Source organism: Aethalodelphis obliquidens, unplaced genomic scaffold (assembly GCF_003676395.1).
Source record: "Aethalodelphis obliquidens isolate GAN/ISIS:26980383/991018 unplaced genomic scaffold, ASM367639v1 scaffold13, whole genome shotgun sequence".
Classification (NCBI taxonomy): Eukaryota; Metazoa; Chordata; class Mammalia; order Artiodactyla; family Delphinidae; genus Aethalodelphis; species Aethalodelphis obliquidens.
In genome coordinates, this window is record NW_020837957.1 from 6,039,298 (window position 1) to 6,060,784 (window position 21,487).

The 21,487-nt window shown below is 35.3% G+C and overlaps 1 long non-coding RNA gene across 1 annotated transcript in view; it reads left to right on the forward strand.

The window, feature by feature from the left end:
* Positions 1 to 12,701, forward strand: part of LOC113624351 (uncharacterized) — a 131,838-nt gene extending 119,137 nt beyond the window's left edge. The window contains exons 2-3 of the long non-coding RNA XR_003434312.1: positions 11,739 to 11,875; positions 12,659 to 12,701. This is a non-coding gene — a long non-coding RNA (uncharacterized LOC113624351). The remainder of the gene's footprint in view (positions 1 to 11,738; positions 11,876 to 12,658) is intronic.
* Positions 12,702 to 21,487: the final 8,786 nt, after the last annotated feature.

Below are 21,487 nucleotides of genomic sequence, written 5' to 3' on the forward strand. Positions count from 1 at the left end.
TGGAGGAAACCTGAACTCACCCTATTTGTGGGACTATATATTGACAATATCTAAGCTGCTTGTCAAAGCTCAAGAATGGGCATATGACACAAACTGATCTAGAGTAAGATTTAGGATTTTTGTTTGAGATTTGGGGAAGATGTGCTCTTTCACTGAACCTAAAAGAGGAAAAATGTGTTCCCAGGAGTTGTTGGCAGCCATTTGGTATGTAAGTGAGAAGGAGGCTCTTATCAGTGTAGGCAGAGCAGAAGACAAAACGAAGCAGGATGTAATGTTGTTGAGCTACTGGAGGAAACCGATTTTGTGACCTGAATTATCTCTGGACTCTATGAGATCCATTAAAAAGCCTTTATTATTTAATACATTTAAATAATAATGTAAATGTTGATTGGTTTTTTAGTGCCATTAATAGCACCTGAAGCCATCATAATTGATACACATATCAAAAGCCTTAACATTTTGAATTTGACCAAGCAATTCCAACACAAATTTTTTGGAATAATGACATAATTAAAGAATGTAGCACTTTGTTTTAAAAAATAAAACAGTATTAAAAACACCTGAAACTAACACAACATTGTAAATCAGCTATACCACAAGAAAAATTTTAAAAAAAGAGCAGAGAGAAAAAACTTAATATACAATATGTAATTTTATTCTTTCTAGGTAAATATGGAGATGCAGGGTTTCTAAAAGCACCATCCTGGCATTGTGTCTAATGTATACAACAAATAAATCGGTGTGAGAAAAATCCAGCAAAGTATTGATTGTAATTCATGGTGTTTTCTTCTACAATGAAAGAAGATAAAATTTCTTTGAAGTAAAAAAAAAAAAAACAGTATTAAAAAATAAATTATTTTAAATAACAACATGGGGGGAACAAAACTAAATTTCTAACAATGGGAGATTGCTTGATTAAATTTTGTATACCCATAAAATAAAATAGCTGATGATAAACTATTACAATACTGAAGGCAGTTTCCTACCATGGAAATATTTACAATATATTTATATGAAAAAAGAATTAAAAGCATATATATAATATTAATCTGTTAAACAATATATATAAAATATATAAACTATATTTTATAGTAAGCTAATTTAATTAAATATATATTATACTAAGCGCATACAAACACATGTGTGCATGTGCACACATGTTAAGCTGGTATAAAACTTGCAAAAATATTTCTGATTGTTAGAATATTATGGATGATTTTAATTTCTTTTTTTCTTATTTGTGTTTCTCAATTTTGAAGGTGTATATTTTTATCAAAAATATAAAGGCTATTTATAAATGGCTAGAATTTATCTCAACTTGGTGTACACAGTGTTTGAGCCCTTAACAAGAGTTTGTAATATTTCTATGCATATTTCTATTCATGAAAGCCTAGTGCCACTTTCAGTGAAACTCTCAGAGCCTGCTGTTTTCAGAAGCAGAGATATTCTCACTGCATCAAGATTCAAGGTTGTAGGCAGAGCAAATCCTCTAACCTCCCCCTGGCTCCTCTGCTCGTCTTTAAGAGATGCTGTGATTTTTTTTCTTTTTCCCTGGGGCTTACAAGTTCTACAATTTTATTTATTGTTTTTCTTCTCCTAGATTCTGTCACCTTATTCACATCTTTAGGGTGTGATTTCTTTTTATTTCTCTCCCATCTTTACCATGGGACTGACTTCACAAGCTTCCTATGAGCACCTTTAAGTTTTCCCCTACTTTATATAATTATTTTTTTGTTTATACCTTCATTTATTATTTTACTTTTCTATTCACTTACTTTCTCGCATATTAAGCCATGCTCATGAAAGAATCCTTCCATTCATCTATTCTTCCATCCATCCATCCATCCCCCACCATCTTCTTCCCTTAGTAGTTTTCATATGGATCAGGTACTGGTGGGCACAGCAGCATCCACAGAGAGAAAATATATATGGCATTGTTCATCCTTTTCTCATCCACTATTGACTAGGGATATCTGAAAGAATGGTTGGTATTGAGGAATAGGAAAGAGAGGGCTCAGTAATTAGGTGAGGGTCACCTAATATAAAGGCAGAAGGGAGCACCAGTGACAAATTTCTGACTAGATTTTGCCTACAGACTTGCCTTTTCCTCTTCCTCTTCCCAGAATTCAGATAGGATGGGGTCTCCAAGCTTTCTTTTTATCTAAGGATATCTGTCATTCAATCCGTGACAGCCTCTGTCTTAGATACCTAATTTCATTTTTCATTCTCCCTGAATCTTAGTGCAAGAGGGAAAAGAACCTATTTAGACTTTACATATATGCCCATGTATCCACTAGAATGTCTACTCCATGAAGCAGGGATTTTTGTTCATTTAACTCATCTCTCTATTCTGTATAAGTATTAATTGGATGTTGAATAAATGAATGCTTTGAATTTTACTCTCTTAAATCAGAAAAGTAAACTTTTCCCTGATACTTTTGCTCTGCTCTTGCCTTTTCTTCACTTGTTGCAGTATATTTGGCCTATGGTGACTGAAGAATAGGGTACATTCTACAGCAGTAGAGTTAGGATCAGCTATGTACAGACAGCATATTTGTGTTGAATCCTCTCACATCATACAGGGCCGTACATTATTCAGTCTTGCAGCTCTCCTCTAGATGATGCATGTTTAGCTTCTATGGTCTGTGCATATATAGTGATACATTAATAGATGAAATCAATAAATTTAGTTATATTTTAACTGACTTTTAAAAAATTATTAAATTCAGTTGAGATGGTTAGTCCTATAGCCCAGTGTACACATAATTTTAGGTAGGCCAGCCCAACTTTTGCTCTATGAATCAATTATGTGAAAGTTGAAGCTGTTATAGTGCAGTTGGGGCTACATATAGTGCAATTTTGGACTGTTAGCCATCACTTACATAGATATATAAATGTGAGTATTTGTGCCTATTCTCAAGAAAGGGATTCCTTAGGGAGTTGGAAAGTCCTCTTGAGAGGTTTGATAATTCTTTGTTTACCCTAAGCTCTTCCCAAGGGGGTAGGAGAATTATGGATAAAATCAGCATGTTGGGTTTCAGGTGAGCTAATGCAGTATAACTAAAGGGTGGCTGCATGCTGGTGCTCCTCCAGGGATAAGATGCAGATTACTTAAAGATTTCATTTCTAGAGCTCTACCTTTTTGTGGGCTTCCTCTCAACCTGCAATTGGAACTCTTAAAATTCTTCACCAACACATTCTTAAAGTCACAGTTCCCATTAAATCTTTTTAAAATGTGAATTTGCTTTATTATTTCTTTTAAAGTAAATTTGAAACTAAAATTTTTATTACTGGAATAATTCATAAGCATTAAGAAAATTTACAAAATACAGAAAGTCATTAAAAAGGAAAACTATCCAGAGACAACAACCATTTATATTTTGATGTATTTAAGCCTTTTTCAATGAATATATATTTTACAAAAATAGGATAATTTATTAAGACTTCTGAACATTGTAAAACAAAAAATGTTGCTCACCATCCAGTTCTACAAGGATTAAGTCAGTAGCCATTGCAGTCGCTGACCAACAGTACACGCAAGAGGAATTCAGGATGAAAAACAGGATGAGGTACTCTGTGCTTTGGAAAAATATGCCTCTTAGATAGTTACATGTATATTTCAGGAAGAATTTTAATGACGCAGATTCTTGCATCTTCCCATACATAGAAGAGCACTAAAATCGTTAACCAAGATATCTGTTGCTTGTGACTAACAGTAACCTTTTACTGAGATGTATGCTTAACTTCATGTATTCCGTAGCCAAAATCTTATGTATATATACTGTACTGGCTTCTTCCCCTACATCTTTGGAGCAGTTCTCTCAGAGATACGGAGAAGCTGTTTCCTGGGCTATAGTCCTCAGTGAGACCCTGGATAAAACTCAACTCACAGCTCTTACATTGTGTGTTTTTCTTTTAGTCGACAATATCTTAAAACAGAATATTCAAAATTTAAAACCAGGTAGCCAACATGGATTATTCTGTTGGTTTTAACAATGTACAATATATATTGAGCAGTTTTACATGTCAGTAACTATTCTCCTACATTATTATATGTAAAGGTTGTATAATATACCGTTATATTTATGTATCAGAATTTATTTAACTAATTTTCCATTGTTGTACATTAATTTTTGGATATCCTAAACCAACATAATAGATATATCTTTGTATTTAACCATGATTATTTCCTTGGGATATATTTTAAGATCTGATATTCTGGAACAAATGTGTATACACTTTTATGGCTTTAATATTTAGTCCAATTTTTCCATAAATATTTAAACAATTTATTGTTTCATACACTGTGCCTAACTAAACTTGTTTTTCTGTACAACCTTAGTGCAACTAGTCAATCCCGCTTCCTCCATTATGTAGCAGCTACATGACTTAAAGAGAATTCACCCCACCTTGGACACCAAGAATGGGCCCTGAATGCTTTAAGTCAATCATCAAACTGTTGTCGCCCTTGCTGTGATGATTGGTTTAGCCATGGACACTTAACTAATCCAATTGGAAAATGCTATTTCCCTGGCCATGGTTAGTTACGGATTGGACACATGACCTAAATTTATTTAATCAGAATGAATGCCAGGACCAGGACTGAGCTGGTTAATAGAGAAATAACTCTCTTTTTCTCTGAATGGTGTTGTGCAAAGCCAACTCTTATAGTTATTTTACCTCATGAGGGTAGCCATCTTTAGCACAATGTTGATAAATAGACCAAATCCAAAGAATTGAAGGGAATTAGAGCTTGACTACTGATTAAACCATGCCTGAAGGCAAACTTTTCTCTGGAGTTTAAAATTTTTGAGGGGTCACTAATTTTCCAATGTTTTTAAGTTGTTTTGAATCAATTTTCTGTTATTTGCTACCAAAATCATTTGAACTAATACATCTGTGTAATATTCTTTAAATATATCTACTCATATACAGACAAAAAAAGTTTATTGCTGTTTTAGTTTATTTGATTATATGCAAGGCTGAGAATTTTTTCATATATTTATTAGTCATTTTTATTCCTTCTTTATGAATAACTTCATATTCTGTGTTCATTTTTAAAAATTATGTTTTCATGTGTTTCTTCTTGCAGGAAAAAAAGGACAAAACTTCTAGTCACACCCATTGAAATATTTTCCATATTGGTTATTTGTTTTTAAATTTTGAATATTCTGTTTTAGGATACCCAGAAGTCTTAAGTTTTTATGTATTTAAATCTGTCACTTTGTCTTTTAGATTCTGCTTTTACTCGTATTCCTAAAGAATCCTTCTCCATTCTAAAATCAGAGAGATCTTTACTTACATTTTTCTAGTTCTTTTTTTTTTGTGCTTGTCTTCACACTTAAATCTTTCATTAAATTGAAAAATATTTTGGTGTATGATGTATGGTAGGGTTAAACTTTACTTTCTTCCAAATAATGACAGCAACTAAATAGTTGAGGCAAATAATCTTCAAATATAAGCATACCAATACATTATTTCTTGTTTCATTTTCCTTAAATTTATTCCATGGAAGGTAGGAAAAATTTTTCTCATTGATTTGTTATTCAAGGTGTGATATTTAAAAATCCATTTTTATAAGCAACTTTTAATCTAAATTGTCTTTTTTTTTGGCCTGCCTAGGGGTATTGGTGCTATGACTAAGATTAGATGTTTCTATGCCTGAAGATTACTTTTTTTTTTCTTTTTAAAGAAAGTAGCTTACCTTTATCTTTCAAGTTAGTCACCCTAAATCTGCTGTTCAGAGATTAACACCCAGAAAAAGGACCATGACAGTTCTTTACTTCTTCTTTGAATTGCAATCTTTTATGTTCTGACCACACAGAGAAGGGAAAAGAAATTCAAAAAGCCTTGTGGAGACTTTTCGGGTGAAAAGTTTTTAGAGGACTCTGGTGCAAAGCAGTTTAATGAGATGAAAAAGATTTAGGCCATCTCTGAAGACCCGCAGTGAAAACAAGAACGTGACAATAATTTAGAGGTTGGGAGCCTTTTATAAGATTTATATAAGGGACCCCAGGGCTGATACTGTCCCATTACTGCAGGACTATCTTTGTCTAAGTGGACCAAACAGATACTGCTTCTGCTTTGGATCTCTATTCCTATGTGGTAAGTGGACTCCACTGTGTGTTCTTCAGAGTTTAAGGATCTTTATGGAAATGATAGTTCAATTTAAATTTGAGAAAGTAAATAAGACTTGTCAAAAGTTGCGTTGGGACACTTGAAAGCTTTTTATACATGTTTATAATGTGGGCCTCTAATGTGTATATGATATTGAGAAATAGAACTGGGAACAAAGAGTAGTGACTACACCAAACAATTTTGCCTTCTAAATATCATTTGCATCCATCCCACCTATTCATTTATAGGACTACTGCTTCAGTTTAGTCCAGGGGTCAGTAAACTTTTTCTGTAAAGGGCCAGATACTAAATATTTTAGACTTTGTAGGCCATATGGTTTCTGTCGTAATTATCCAACTCTTGCAGTTATAGCATGAATACAACTGTAGACAACGTGTAAATAAATTGTTGTGGCTGTTTTCCGATAGAACTTTATTTACAAAAAGAGGTGGTGAGCCACATTAGGCTTGTGGGTTGTGGTTTTCTGACTCCTAATTTAGAACATCTCTCATCCGAGTTGTAATGATTTCTCTTTCTTCTGATCAGTTCACTTCAGTTCCATAAATATTTATTGTTTTAGGCATTCACAATAGAAGGATAAAGAAGGCAAGTTTCCTGTCCTTAAAGAACCAACAGCCCAGAGGAAACACAGATGTGAAAGCCCCATAACATTAATATAATGAGGTAGGGTTTCTCTCTGCATTGTTGCCAGAATGGGCTTTCTGTAAAAGATGATCATTTTCCTTTTCTGCTAAAATACATTTATTGGTATCTTATGTTTAGCATCATCACAAGTTTTCAATGAGGCATGTAGGTCTTTCATTATTATCTGGCTATCTGGCTTATAACCATCTTCCTAGACTCATCTTTTTAACTTTCTACTTCTACACCTTAAGTTCGAACTACAATAAATCTTAGTACCAGTGGTAGCAACAACACATACCATTCTGCCCTTTCATATTCTGTGCCTTTGCATATGCTGTCCTGGAATGACTTCTCTCCATCCTCCCACATCCAAAAAAAGGAACACTTTTCTATTTAAAATGTCCAAGGATTATAACAGGCTGCCTTGTTAGGTGAAGAAGGGGGTGTGATGGTGAATTCTTTCTCTCTAGAAGTATCTAGGCAGGGGTTGGCTAAACACTTGGCAAATTTATCAGATGTTGTTGGAGCCATGCCCAGATTAACAGGCCTTGTATCCATATTCTGGCTACTACAGGTGTTGGTTGTTAATGGCACATACCTGCACCCTTGTTCTGAGGATTTCCCTAACCTAATGGGAGGAATCTTGCCTGGACATGGCAGGGAGGTTATGCCCTTCCCTTCTTGCTTCGTCTCCCACTGCACCAGCCTTGCAGCCAATGACTTTCTAGAGTGGGGTGTAAACAGCCTAGTAATCTTGCCTCTGGGTGGGAAAAACTCTCTGGTATAATTCTTGCGCCAGAGCTTCCCAGTAGATCAGGCTGAGACTAGAATTCTTTTTTTTTTTTTGCTGGACCTTTTTTTTCTTAACTTTTATTTTACATTGGAGTATAGTTAACTAACTATGTTTCGTTAGTTTCAGATGTACAGCAAAGTGATTCAGTTATACATATATATGTATGTATTCTTTTTCAAATTCTTTTCTCACTTAGGTTGTTACATAATATTGAGCAGAGTTCCCTGTGCTATACAGTAGGTCCTTGTTGGTTATCCATTTTAAATACAGCAGTGTGTACATGTCAATCCCAAACTCCCTGACTATCCCTCCTCCCACCCTTCCTCTCGGTAACCATGTTTGTTCTCTACTTCTGTGAGTCTGTTTCTGTTTTGTAAGCAAGTTCATTTGTATCAACTGTTTAAAGATTCCACATGTAAGTGACATCATACGATATTTCTCCTTCTCTGTCTGACTTACTTCATTCAGTATGACAATCTCTAGGTCCATCCCTGTTTCTGCAAATGGCATTATTTCATTCTTTTTAATGGCTGTGTAATATTTCATTGTATATATGTGCCACATCTTTATCCATTCCTCTGTCGATGGACATTTAGGTTGCTTCCATGTCTTGGCTATTGTAAATAGTGCTGCAATGACATTGGGGTGCATGTATCCTTTCGGACCATGTTTTTCTCTGGATATATGCCCAGGAGCAGGATTGCTGGATCATATGGTAGCTCTATTTTTAGTTTTTTAAGGAACCTCCATACTGTTCTCCACAGTGGCTGTACCAATTTATATTCCCACCAACAGTGTAAGAGGGTTCCCACTGTTCTCTCCACACTCTCTCCAGCATTTACTATTTGTGGATTTTTTGATGATAGCCATTCTGACTAGTGTGAGGTGATACCTCATTGTAGTTTTAATTTGCATTTCTCTAATAATTAGTGATGTTGAGCAGCTTTTCATGTGCCTCTTGGCCATCTGTATGTCTTCTTTGGAGAAATGTCTGTTTAGATCTTCTGCCCAGTTTTTGATTGGGTTGTTTGTTCTTATGATATTAAGCTGCATGAGCTGTTTGTAAATTTTGGAGATTAATCCCTTGTCGGTCGCATCATTTGCAAATATTTTCTTCCATTCTGTGGGTTGTCTTTTCATTTTGCTTATGGTCTCCTTGGCTGTGCAAAAGCTTTTGAGTTCAATTAGGTCCCTTTTTTTTTTGTTTGTTTGTTTGTTTGTTTTTATTTCCATTACTCTGAGAGATAGATTGAAAAAGATATTGCTGCGATTTATGTCAGAGAGTGTTCTGCCTATGTTTTCCTCTAAGATTTTAATAGTGTCCAGCCTTACATTTAATTCTTAAGCCATTTTGAGTCTATTTTTTTGTGTATGGTGTTAGGGAGTCTTCTGATTTCATTTTTTTTACATGTAGCTGTCCAGTTTTACCAGCACCATTTATTGAAGAGATTGTCTTTCCTCCATTATATAGTCTCGCCTCCTTTGTCATAGGTTAATGGACCATAGGTGTGTAGGTTTATTTCTGGGCTTTCTATCTTGTTCTTTTTTTTTTTTTTGCTGTACGTGGGCCTCTCACTGTTATGGCCTCTCCTATTGCAGAGCACAGGCTCTGGACGCGCAGGCTCAACGGCCATGGATCACAGACCCAGCCACTCCACGGCATGTGGGATCTTCCCGGACCGGGGCACGAACCTGCATCCCCTGCATCGGCAGGTGGACTCTCAACCACTGCACCACCAGGGAAGCCCTCTATCTTGTTCTTTTGATCTGTATTTCTGTTTTTGTGCCAATTCCATACTATTTTTATAACTATAGCTTTGTAGTATAGTCTGAAGTCAGGGAGCCTGATTCCTGCAGCTCTGTTTTTCTTTCTCAAGATTGCTTTGTCTATTTGGAGTCTTTTGTGTCTCCACACAAATTTTAACATTTTTTTTTGTTCTGGTTCTGTGAAAAATGCCATTGGTAAGTTGATAGGGATTGCACTGCATCTGTAGATTACCTTAGGTAGTACAGTCATTTTGACAATATTGATTCTTCTAATCCAAGAACATGGTATATCTTTCCATCTGTTTGTGTCATCTTCAGTTTCTTTCATCAGCATCATATAGTTTTCAGAGTACAGGTCGTTTTTCTCCTTTGGTACATTTATTCCTAGGTATTTTATTCTTTTTGATGTGATGATAGATGGGATTGTTTCTATAATTTCTCTTTCTGATCTTTTGTTGTTATTGTACAGAAATGCAACAGATTTCTGTGTGTTAATTTTGTATCCTGCATCTTTACCAAATTCATTGATGAGCTCTAGTAGTTTTCTGGTAGTGTCTTTAGGATTTTCTATGTATAGTATCATGTCATTTGCAAACGGTGACAGTTTTACTAACTCTTTTCCAATTTGGATTCCTTTTTATTCTTTTTCTTCTCTGATTGCCATGGCTAGGACTTCCAAAGCTATGTTGAATAAAAATGGTGAGAGTGGACATCCTTGTCTTTTTCCTGGTCTTACAGGAAATGCTTTCAACTTTTCGCCATGAGTATGATGTTAACTATAGGTTTGTTGTATATGGTCTTTATTATGTTTAGGTATGTTCCCTCTATGCCCACTTTCTGGAGAGTTATCATAAATGGGTGTTGAATTTTGTCAGAAACTTTTTCTGTATCTATTTAGGTGATCATATGTTTTTTATTCAATTTGTTGATGTGGTGTATCACACTGTGAGGCTAGAATTCTGAATCCACATCTATGTTAATTGAGTATTTCCTCCTTGCCAAGGAATCCTTTGAAAGGTAGTGAGATTAAATGACTTTTAAGATCTTTTATTAATTTGCATGATTCTGAGTATAAAAAGGCATTTTCATATTCTAACTGTATATCAACTGTCCTACCTCTACCACTTACTGTGTTACCTTAAGCCACCTTTGCATCTCTAATTCTCAATTTTCTCACTAGTAAAATTGGGATAATAATAGTATCTACCTTGAAGCATTGTGAAAATTAAAAGATGTAATGAATATAATTTTAGCACAGCATGTGGCACTTAAAAGATAGTCAATAACGTTAGCTATATATACATATATAGTATATATATATATATATATATATATATATATATATATATATATATATACATATATTTTTTTTTTAAAAAAATTTCTTTTGGATGCACCGTGTGGCATGTGGGATCTTAGTTCTCTGGCCAGGGATCGAACCTGCGCCCCTTGCAGTGGAAACACTGGAAACGCTGAGTCTTAACCATTGCACCATCAGAGAAGTCCCTAGATATTTTTATTATTGTTATCATAAACATTATTATGTTTCCCCAAAAGATAAAATATGAAGGCAGTATTTTTTATGTGTTTTAAGGCAATAAAAAAATTGCCTGAGTAGAATAATGGGAACTGTGAAAAATCCATATGCTTGTTGATCATATTTGATTTCTCCGTTAAGGATGGCTTTGTCTATGTACTTTTAGCCTAAAACACAGTAGGTGACTATTAACTGTTTATTGATGAATATAAAAACATGTTGGAATGAAAAAAGATTTGAATTTCTCACTAATCTGCAGGCTAAAAGTCCAGGGTAAGGGTGCCAGCATGGTCATGTCTGGTGAGGACTCTTTTCCTGGCTTGCAGGTGACCACCTTCTTGCTGTGCCCTCACATAACAGAGAGAGAAAGAGCAAGCTCTCTGATGTCTCTTCTCATAAGAATACTAATCCCATCATGAGGGCCCTACCCTAATATGTAATTACCTCCCAAATACCATCACAATGTGAGTTTGAGCTTCAAGGTATGAATTTGGGGCGAACACAAACATTTTGACCATAGCATATTTAAGCAATACTTCCTGTGCAGCAACGTAGCACTGTTGTTACCTTGTAACATAATCTAATCAAAGGAGTGACATTCTATTGGTTAGAAGCACAGTTGTAAGGTTAACTCAAGGGGAGGGAATTAAACTAGTGCATGTCTCACTGGGCTCCCCTTAGAGCGTGTCCACTATAGCGATGTGGACGTACTCTTCCATCAAGAGGTGGGGGCCATACGTTTGTTCCCCTTGAATATGAATCCTTCTTTGTGACTTGCTTCTAATCACCTTAGAATGCAATAGAAATGATGATATTCTGAAGTTAAGTCATAGAGGTTGATAAGGTCTCTCTCTGTTTCTCCTTATATCTTTCTCTCAGGACATGTGCCTTTGGAGTCATGAACTGCTGTGAATGAAGTCCTGTGACCTTGAAGCTACCATGTGGAGAGACTTCATGGAGAGGCCATTGGAGAGGAGAAACTGCTAGCCAACAGCAGGCACCAAATGCCTGACATTGTAAGCATGCCAGACTTTAGATGATTTCAGTCCCCTGTCTTTGAGTCTTCCATCTGAGACCTAAGCCATCGTAAAGTGTAGACAAGTTATTTCTATTGTGCCCTATTTGAATTCTTCACCTATAAAACTGTGAACAAAATAAGTGGTTTGTTTCTTGCCACTGAGTTTGGGGGTAATTTGTTATGTGGTCATAGTAACTGGAACAACAGTGAAGAAAAGTAATTTAAAACTAGCTACTCTACTATACATAATGGCTTCCAACCTCATAACCAAGACTCTCCATAAGAAGACTCCTGCTGGTCATTTATCTTTTAGTTTCTGTCTTTCTACCCTGTTGTAGAGACGAGTCTACTTCCTTTCAATTAGAATGCCTTGAAGAGATCCTGCCACTTCCTACTAAGTTCAGGCCCAACTTTTCAGGCTCTCTGAAAGGAAAAACAGCATCCTGAAGAAGAAACACATTCTGGATATTTATAATTATCACCAGCAATGAACACATAGCCATTGACATTTCATGAGGAGCACTTAAGCACCTCAATATCTCACACATTCCTATGCCATTATGGGTTCTTTGTTTATTTTGCCCAGCCAAATTATGTGTTAAATTGTCTTACCCTAAAACAAAGATCTAGTCTTGTCTTGGAGGTGAATCAAATCCTTAATATCTAGAAAATGAGAAAAGCTATTTACTGCTTTAAAAATGGCATTTTTTTCCTCATGTCTCAAAAATTTGAAGTTCAAATCTCAAACTAAAGACATGATAATTTCTATTGTATTCCATAGGATGGATTTGGAAGAGATCAAGGAATCATCTCACTTTAAGGCAAGTGGCCTTTTATAAAAAAAATTTTTTAATCTATCTGATGGTTTGGTAACAGGGAGAGGTGGGATATGTTCAGAAGAGACCTACCTTATTATATATGAAGAAAATAAATTCCTAATAGTTCTGAATGTGGCACTACCCCCAAATTAAGAGGAAGTTGTGATTTGCCTTGTAATAAATAAGAACTGTGAAATGCAGCAGACAATCCATATTCTTCAACTAAATTACTGTTGAAATGCATTTGCCATTGGCAAAGAGTTAAACTTAAAATATGGTTTCCCAGGAATTTTTCTTCATGTTTTTTAGAAGTGGATTGTCACCTTGTCATCTGTCTCTTAGACCACTTTCCTTGAGTAGTTTCTGAAACCACAGAAAGTATTGTTTAAATTGTTTGTCCTTATTTAACTTACTCTCAAAACAGGACCCCAGGGGTAGTTGGAAAGACAGAGAAGAAAAAAAACCAACGTATCTTATATTCTGTTAAATCACTGGGTCGTCTATTTTTGGCAACAGTAATACCATGTGGTTGGTTGAAAATGGGTTTAATAAATATCCTACGTGACACTAGCTGCCCAGCCAGATTTACTCAGGGGACTAATGCTCAGAGTTTGAGAATCTTTGCAAGACTCATTAATATACATTTGATGGAGGGATGCCTGGTAACTTCAGTATGTCCACAGGGAATTTGCATATTATAGAGTTGAGGGGCTGTCTTCAGGGAATTACAGTCTGGTCCTGTTCTTCAATATTGGTTTTCTTTAAGGTCACTGCCAAAGAGGACCTTTTCATGCTTGCCAACCTCCTTTGCTTTTGCAGAGTGTGAACCATTTTGATTAAATATGCCATTCTGTTTCAAAGAGACCTTTGCTCTTCCTTGTTAGGAAAACTACAATCCTCTTCTGAGGATCGTTGGTGCTATTGTTTGTCCAAAAAATGAGATTCTGACTGGTTCAAATGCAGTAGTTCTTGCAGCGAGGGTGGAGTTGTGACTTGCATTACAATAAAGAATAGCATTGAATATGCTTGCTGCAGATAATTTCTGGCAAAGAATCAGTAAATTTTATCTTATCAATCCGTTTGTGAATTTTACCTACAGAGTGTTTTTACAAGTGGAGGGCGGTGGTGGGAGTGGTCGGGCGGTGGTGGGAGTGGTCAGGAGGATAGCATCCTTTCCATTTCCTGACACACTAGATTTTTGACTAATTTAAAGAGCCTGAGAGACCGGTTTAAGATTTTTCCAAATGCAGAAGCTGTTTTAGCAAATTAGATAAAATTAATCAGCCCTTCACAGGAAATTTTTCTTATTAAGAAGAAAAGCTCACTCATTTTGGTCATTTGGCAATAAACTTTCTCCTTTGTAGAAAAAAAGTCTGGTGTAATTATTCTAGGGCTTTATTTTTCCTGCCTTCCTCCTCCTTGTGTGGTCATTTTTTATTCAAGCCTCAGTATGCCATGTATAGTCATCTCTTCATTTCTGCCTTCCCTAATTTCTCCAGAGGGTTAGTTGCTTCTTCCAGAATTCTTACATGTTCCCAGAGATGGGACCAATCTCCATTACAATGGTTAACACAGTGTATTGTAATTATCTCTTTATTGTGCTTGTTTTTCTCGATAAATATGAACCTAAATGTCAAGGACTATGTCTTTTTTTCACATTTCTATAGTTAGCACCTACATAATGGTATGTGGTTCTGAAATGTTTCTTATAAGAAAATAAGTCCTTCAGTGTAAAAGACTCTGGCAGATTATTTGCCTCCTGACACAGAAGTTTCTCCTATAAGCTTCTACCCCTTTACAATGAATTTCCATGCCCAAGTGTGATTTATTTCATTTTTTTTCTCAGTGTGGTTAGATTGTTTTTTCTCTGTGTGTTTTTGATTTCTTATTCAAATATAATTAACCAGCAGCACAATTAACATTAATATCAAGATGAATAATTAGGATATTCATTAATATCAAAATGAACATCACTTACTAATGATGTTCAGTGATCCAATTGCTACTCTGCCTTTATTTTTGTTCCTAGTGGACCTTGTATTTATAATGTAAATACTGTAGATACTGCAAACTCCATCAAGGGTAGGACACTGGAAGAGGAGGCAGGTGCTCTTAAATGCCTGACACAGAAAGGAAGGAATAAGCTAAGGTTGCACGTTTTCTTTGGACATTGCACAGTACATTATATTATCACCTATATCACAGACATAAAGTGCTGATCTCGTCAAGAAATAATGCAGCAACTAGGCCCATCCCCAGAGGGGTTCTGATTCAATAGGTGTGGGGTGGAGCCAGATAATTTGCATTTCAAGCAAGTTCTTGGGTAATGCTGATACTGTGGGTCTAGGAACACAATGGTTTGGATCAGTGCCTGCTTCTCAAACTTAAAAGTTCATATGAATCATCTAGGATCTTGTAAAAGTGCAGATTAAGTTATGTGGGGTGGGGCCTGAGATTTAAAATTTCAAATAAATTCCCAGGTGACATGAATGCTGTTAGTGGACCACACTTTGATTAGCAAGGGTTTAGAGTAGAATTCAGTAGTTCCCACATTTGTTTTGTATCTGACTCACTTGATATTATGGGCTGAATGTTTGTTTCCCCCCAAATTTGAATGTTGAAATCCTGATCCCCAAAATGATGGTATTAAGAGGTGGGTCTTCTAGAGGTCATGAAGGTAGAGCTCTCATGATTGAGATTAGTGACCTTAGGAAAGAGACTTCAGAAAGCTCCCTTGCTCCTTCCACCATGTGAGGACACAGCAAGAAGGCAATGGCCTATGAACCAGGAAGTTCTCTCCAGACACTGAAACTGTTGGTGCCTTGATCTTGGATTTCTCCAATCTCAGAACTGTGAGAAATAAATTGTTTAAGCCAAAGAAAGAAAGAAAAAAAGAAAGAAAGAAGCAAGCATATTGTGTTATCTAGTATTTAGCAAAGCATTTCATTAAATTCTGCAGACAGTTCTTCAGTAATCAGGTGTTTAAAATAACTTAAGTCTTTAAAAAAAATGTCAGACATTTTTCACCTCTTATTCTTTCTCTGTTGCTCCAAATATTGGTCTAAAATACAGAATAATATAATATTTTTGAAAGGGTTGATGAGGTTTAGGGTAAATCTCTTGCTAAATCCTGCTTTTTGTATTTCTTTATGAAAATGATGCTATTTTCATAAGAAATCATCTTTATTTTCATTTTGGTTTAAGCTGCTGTAGGACTTCCCTGTTCATGGTTTATTTTGTTTAGGTTTTATTCCATTTCTTAGTAGTTTTCTATAGCATTTATTATCTGTTACACATATGATATTTACACTATACCTGAATCAATAAAGACTGATTGTCCCAATTTTGTTGAAGACTTACTTTATACATGTAGGCCTATTCTCAACAACTAGACTAAACTCCTTTTGAGACCAGGGATACAGCTTACATTTGTTTATATTCTAGGCAGTGCTTAATATAATGCTTGCCCAAAGCAAACGTTCAATAAGTATTTATTGATTTATTTATTTACCTCACCTTCTAAATGGTATTTTAAGTCAGAAATGCTGTTTCAAACATTATGTAGTATTTCTTTTTAAAAAGAAGCGTTTAAGATTGACTTTTTATATGAGTCCATGTAATGTAATCATACATGGGGGCCATGTAATGTTTAAGAGGACAGTCTCTCTGTCCAGCTAATTGGGTTTGAATCCTAGCTTTACTATTTGCTGCTGCAAATACTTTGCTGAACAAATGATTTACCTCTCATTTCCTCAGTTTCCTCATCTATAAAGTACGGATAGTAATACTACCGACTCTTGGAACTGTGAGAATTAAATGAGTTAAAATATATGTAATGTACTCAGAAAAGGGCTTGACATAAAAATAAGTGCTATATAAGCTGTATCTGTATTTATATGTGAAAAGAGTTCTGCAATTTCATACGATTATAGAACACTGAAAGTGAAAGGAACTTTTCAAACCAGAGTGTGAAGAAAATGAGAACATGGTCAGAAGACCTGGCTTTGAACTCTAGTTATGACATTTCTGAATTGACTTCATTTGTGAAACAAACATGATAATAACTTCATTACTGACCTTAGGGTGATTTGGGGACTAGATAGAAAAATATGTTTAAGATCTCACTGTAAGTGGTAAAGCACAGTTAGCATGTTAGTTTCATTACTACTAACAAATGAAGAAACTGTAGTTCACTTTACGGCCTCGGGAAAGTTATTTCAGTGCCTGTTTTCACATCTGTAAAGTATGGATAATAATAGAACCCAGCTCACATGATGATTATAAGGATGAAATGAGTTAATACATGTAAAAGGTAGAGCGAAGTGCCTCTAAATAATATGTGGTAATAAGCATTAGTTACTTATTATTTTTATACTCATCCAATAAATATTTGTGATTCAGTAATAATCTATGCTTGTTTATAATGATATCTGGGAGTATTGTTAAAAATACTGACCCCTCAAAAGGACAGTTTCTTTAATAAATGGTGTTAGGAAAATGGACAGCAACATGCAAAAGAATGAAAGTGAAAAAAAAAAAAGAATGAAAGTGGACAACTGTCTTATACCATACACATATATTAAGTCAAAATGAATTAAAGACTTGAATGTAAGACCTGAAACCCTAAAAATCCTAGAAGAAAACATAGGTGGTGAGCTCCTTGACATCAGTCTTAGTGATGTTTTTTCAGATCTGACTCCCAAAGCAAGGGAGACAAAAGCAAAAATAAACAAATGGGACTACGTCAAACTAAAAAGCTTCTGCACAGTGAAGGAAGGAAACCATCAACAAAATGAGAAGGCAACCTACTGAATGGGAGAAGACATGTGCAAATCATATATCTGATAAAGGGTTAATATCCAAAGTATATAAAGAACTCATGCATATCATTAACACCAAAAATCCCCAAACAATCTGTTTAAAAAGTGGGCAGAGGATCTGAATAGACATTTTCCCAAAAAAGACCTACAGATGGCCAACAGGCATGTGGCAAGCTGCACAGCATTACTAATTATCAGGAAAATGCAAATTGAAACCACAGTGAGATACCACCTCATACCTGTCAGGATAACTATTATAAAAAAGACAAGAAATAACCAATGTTGGTAAGCATGTGGAGAAAAGGGAGCCCTCATATACTGTTGGTGAGAATATAAATTGGTGCAGCCCCTATGGAAAATAGTATGGACATTCCTCAAAACATTTAGAAATAGAACTACCATATGATCCAGCAATTCCACTCCTGGATATTTTTTGGAAGAAAACAAAAACACTAATTCAAAAAGGTATATGTGGGCTTCCCTGGTGGCGCAGTGGTTGAGAGTCTGCCTGCCGATGCAGGGGACACAGGTTTGTGCCCCCTTCCGGGAGGATCCCACATGCCGCAGAGCGGCTGGGCCCGTGAGCCATGGCAGCTGGGCCTGTGCATCTGGAGCCTGTGCTCTGCAATAGGAGAGGCCACAACAGTGAGAGGTCCGCGTACCACAAAAAAAAAAAAAAAAAAAAAAAAAAGGTATATGCACCCCTATGTTTATTGTAGTATTATTTACAACAGCCAAGCTACGGAAGAAACCTAAGTGTTCATTGACAGATGAATGGTTAAAAAAGATATATATGCAATGGCATACTACTCAGCCATAAAACAGAATGAAATCTTGCCATTTGTGACAACATGGATGGACCTTGAGGATATTATGCTAAGTGAAATAAGTCAGACAGAGGAAGACAGATACTGCATGATTTGCCTTTTATGTGGAATCTAAAAACAAACAAACAATCAAAACTAAACACAACCCAGACTTATATATACAGAGAAGAGATTGGTGGTTGCCAGAGGAGAGGGGGGTTAGTGGGAGTTAGTGGTGGGGGGCCAGGTAGGGTGAAATGGGTGACAAGTACAAACTTCCAGTTATAAAATAAATGTCATGGGGTTGTAAAGTACAACATGGAGTATAAAGTCAATAATATTATATTAACTTTGTATGGTGATAAATAGTAACTAGACTTCTTATGGTGATCATTTATCAATGTATACAAATGTTGAATCACTATGTTGCACACCTGAAACTAATATAATATTGTATGTCAATTTATACCTCAGTAAAAAATACACTTATTGTAGGAAAAAAAATACTGACCTCTCCTGCTAAAGGTTTTGGTTGGCAGTTTTAGGATAGGTCTTGAGAGGATAGATAAGGAACGTATCTTTCAGAAAATTCTCAGCTCAGTTTTCCTATGTTGACATACATAATGCTTTAAATTCCTTATATTGGCACAGAAATCTATTATAGGTTATGTTAGTTTTGTCTTATATGTACTTTTCTAGTGATTTTATGTAAATGAAAACAACAAAGGACATTCACTATACAGAGAAAGACATATAGATATAAGTTTAGCATATACCATACTTGGGTTTTGTTTTGTTTTTCTAGTAAGGGAGTATCTTTTAGTTTTGCACAATGTAATTTGCTTATACAGGAAAGAACTGTGTAGCATATAAACAGTTAAGGCAATTGTTTTTCAGTTCAAGGTGGCTTCCTGTTTTATGGTCAATGTATCTTTACAAGGACTAGTCTTGCTTGAACAGTCTAAACTCTAAACAATAATTTTCTAGGTGCTAGGAGCTACCGGTTATGAGAGATTTCTTTATGAGTGGCATGGGAGTTTACTTTATATCTTTAATAAGAACAAGGAGGCTAATTCTTCTTTTTGAAAAGGTCTAATTTAAGGCTGTTCTTTTACTTGCCCTCGCAACATCAAATCGTTCTTATTCTTAACACTTAAAGAATTTGGCGGAATTCATGATTAGCTTTCAAATCATAGAAACCTGAATGTAGAAGTTATGTCTGCTTTAAACATCACCTTGGTAGAATTATTTGCAGGTGGTTTAGCAGTCCAATGTTCTTTGAGTCATCTTTGTATTCTTGGCATAATGTGAGTCTCTGGTACCTATTAAATCCCCCATAAATATTTGATGAATAATAATGGCTTATATTGTGCCAGACATTATGCTAAGTATTTTATTTGTATTAGCTCTTTTAATCTTCACCTGATGAGGTGTTATTACCCTTATTTTACAAAGGAGGAAACTGAGGTACAGCTAGCTTGAATAACTTTCTCAACTTCTAAGAGCTAGTGAGTGACAGAGATGCTGGGTCTTTTTTATTCTAGAGACTAACTCTAAAAATGCCTTCATTAACTTATAAATGAGAGATGGATAAGTAAATGTTACCAAGTCAAGTTTTGATTTCTTGGTGATATTATTCCAGGTTAACCCTACTTGGTTCTGCTGAATCTGTTAATTGAATATATCTGCTCTTATTATTGATTCTATTTGTTTTGTATTGATATATCATCTCTCTTCTACTAAATGATAAATGATTCTAGTGCAGGGATAATGACTTTAGTTATTTTATCCCCTTAGTGTGCCTAATGTAGTGGACTCACCATAGGTATTTGCTAAAAATTAGACTACACAGGCAAGTGACTAGAATATACAAAAATTAAGAAGCAGATAAACAGCAGGTAACAGGCCTCAGTGCTCTCTATTTAAAAGGTTATAGGGATAACTAATCATTCTTTAATTTCTTTGGTAAAACCTGATATAGCTTAAAAATTTCTTTTCAGCTTTTCCAGGTATCATTGACAAATTAAATTGTATATATTTATAGCATACAGTGTGATCATTTGGTGTATGTATGCTCTGTGAAATGATTACCACAATCAGGTTAATTAACACATCCATCACCTCATGTAGTTACCTTTTTTGCATGTATGGTGAGAATGCTTAAGATGTACTGTATTAGAAGATTTCAAGTATACAGTATATTATTAACTATAGTCACCATGCTGTACCTTAGATCCCCAGAACTTATACATCTTGTAACTGAAGGCTTGTACCCTTTGACAAGCATTTTCCCATATCCCTCATGCCCTAGCCCCTGGTAGCTCTCATTCTATGTTTCTATAAATTTGACCTTTTTTTTAAAGTTTCTGCATATAAGTGAGATCATCCAGTATTTGTCTTTCCCTGTCTGGCTGATTTCACTTAGCATAATGTTCTCTCGTTTACTCATGTTTTTTCAAATGGTAGAATTTCCTTCTTTCCCAATGGATGAGTAATATTCATATATATACTCAATACATGCAGTGTATTGAGTATATATATGTGTGTGTGTTGTGTGTATGTATATGTATGTATAAATGGATATATATCACATATATATCCATTTATCAGACGATGGGCACTTATGTTGGTTCAATATCTTGGCTATTGTGAAAAATGCTTCAATGAACTTGGGATTGCAGATATCTTCTTGAGATACTGATTTGTTTCCTTGGATATATACCCAGAAGTGATTGCTGGATCATATGGTAGATCTATTTTTAATTTTTCAAGGAACTTCTGTACTGTTTTCTATAATGACTGTACCAATTTACCTTCCACCAACAATGCACAAGGGTTCCCTTTCTCCATACCCTCAACACCACTTGTTGTCTCCTGTCTTTTTTGGTAGAAGCTATCCTAACAGGTGTAAGGTGACATTTTATTACGGTTTTGATTTGTATTTCCCTGATGATTGGTGATGTCCAGCACCTTTTCATATACCTCTTGGCTATTTGTATGTCTTTTTTTGAAAAATGTCTGCTGAATTCTTTTGCCCATTTTTAATTGGGCTATTTATTTATTTTTTTAACTATTGAGTTGTATGAGTTCTTTACACATTGATTCAATATACTGAGACTCAGTGCTGGGGTGAGGATTCAATGGAAAAGTGCACTGTAAATGGTAA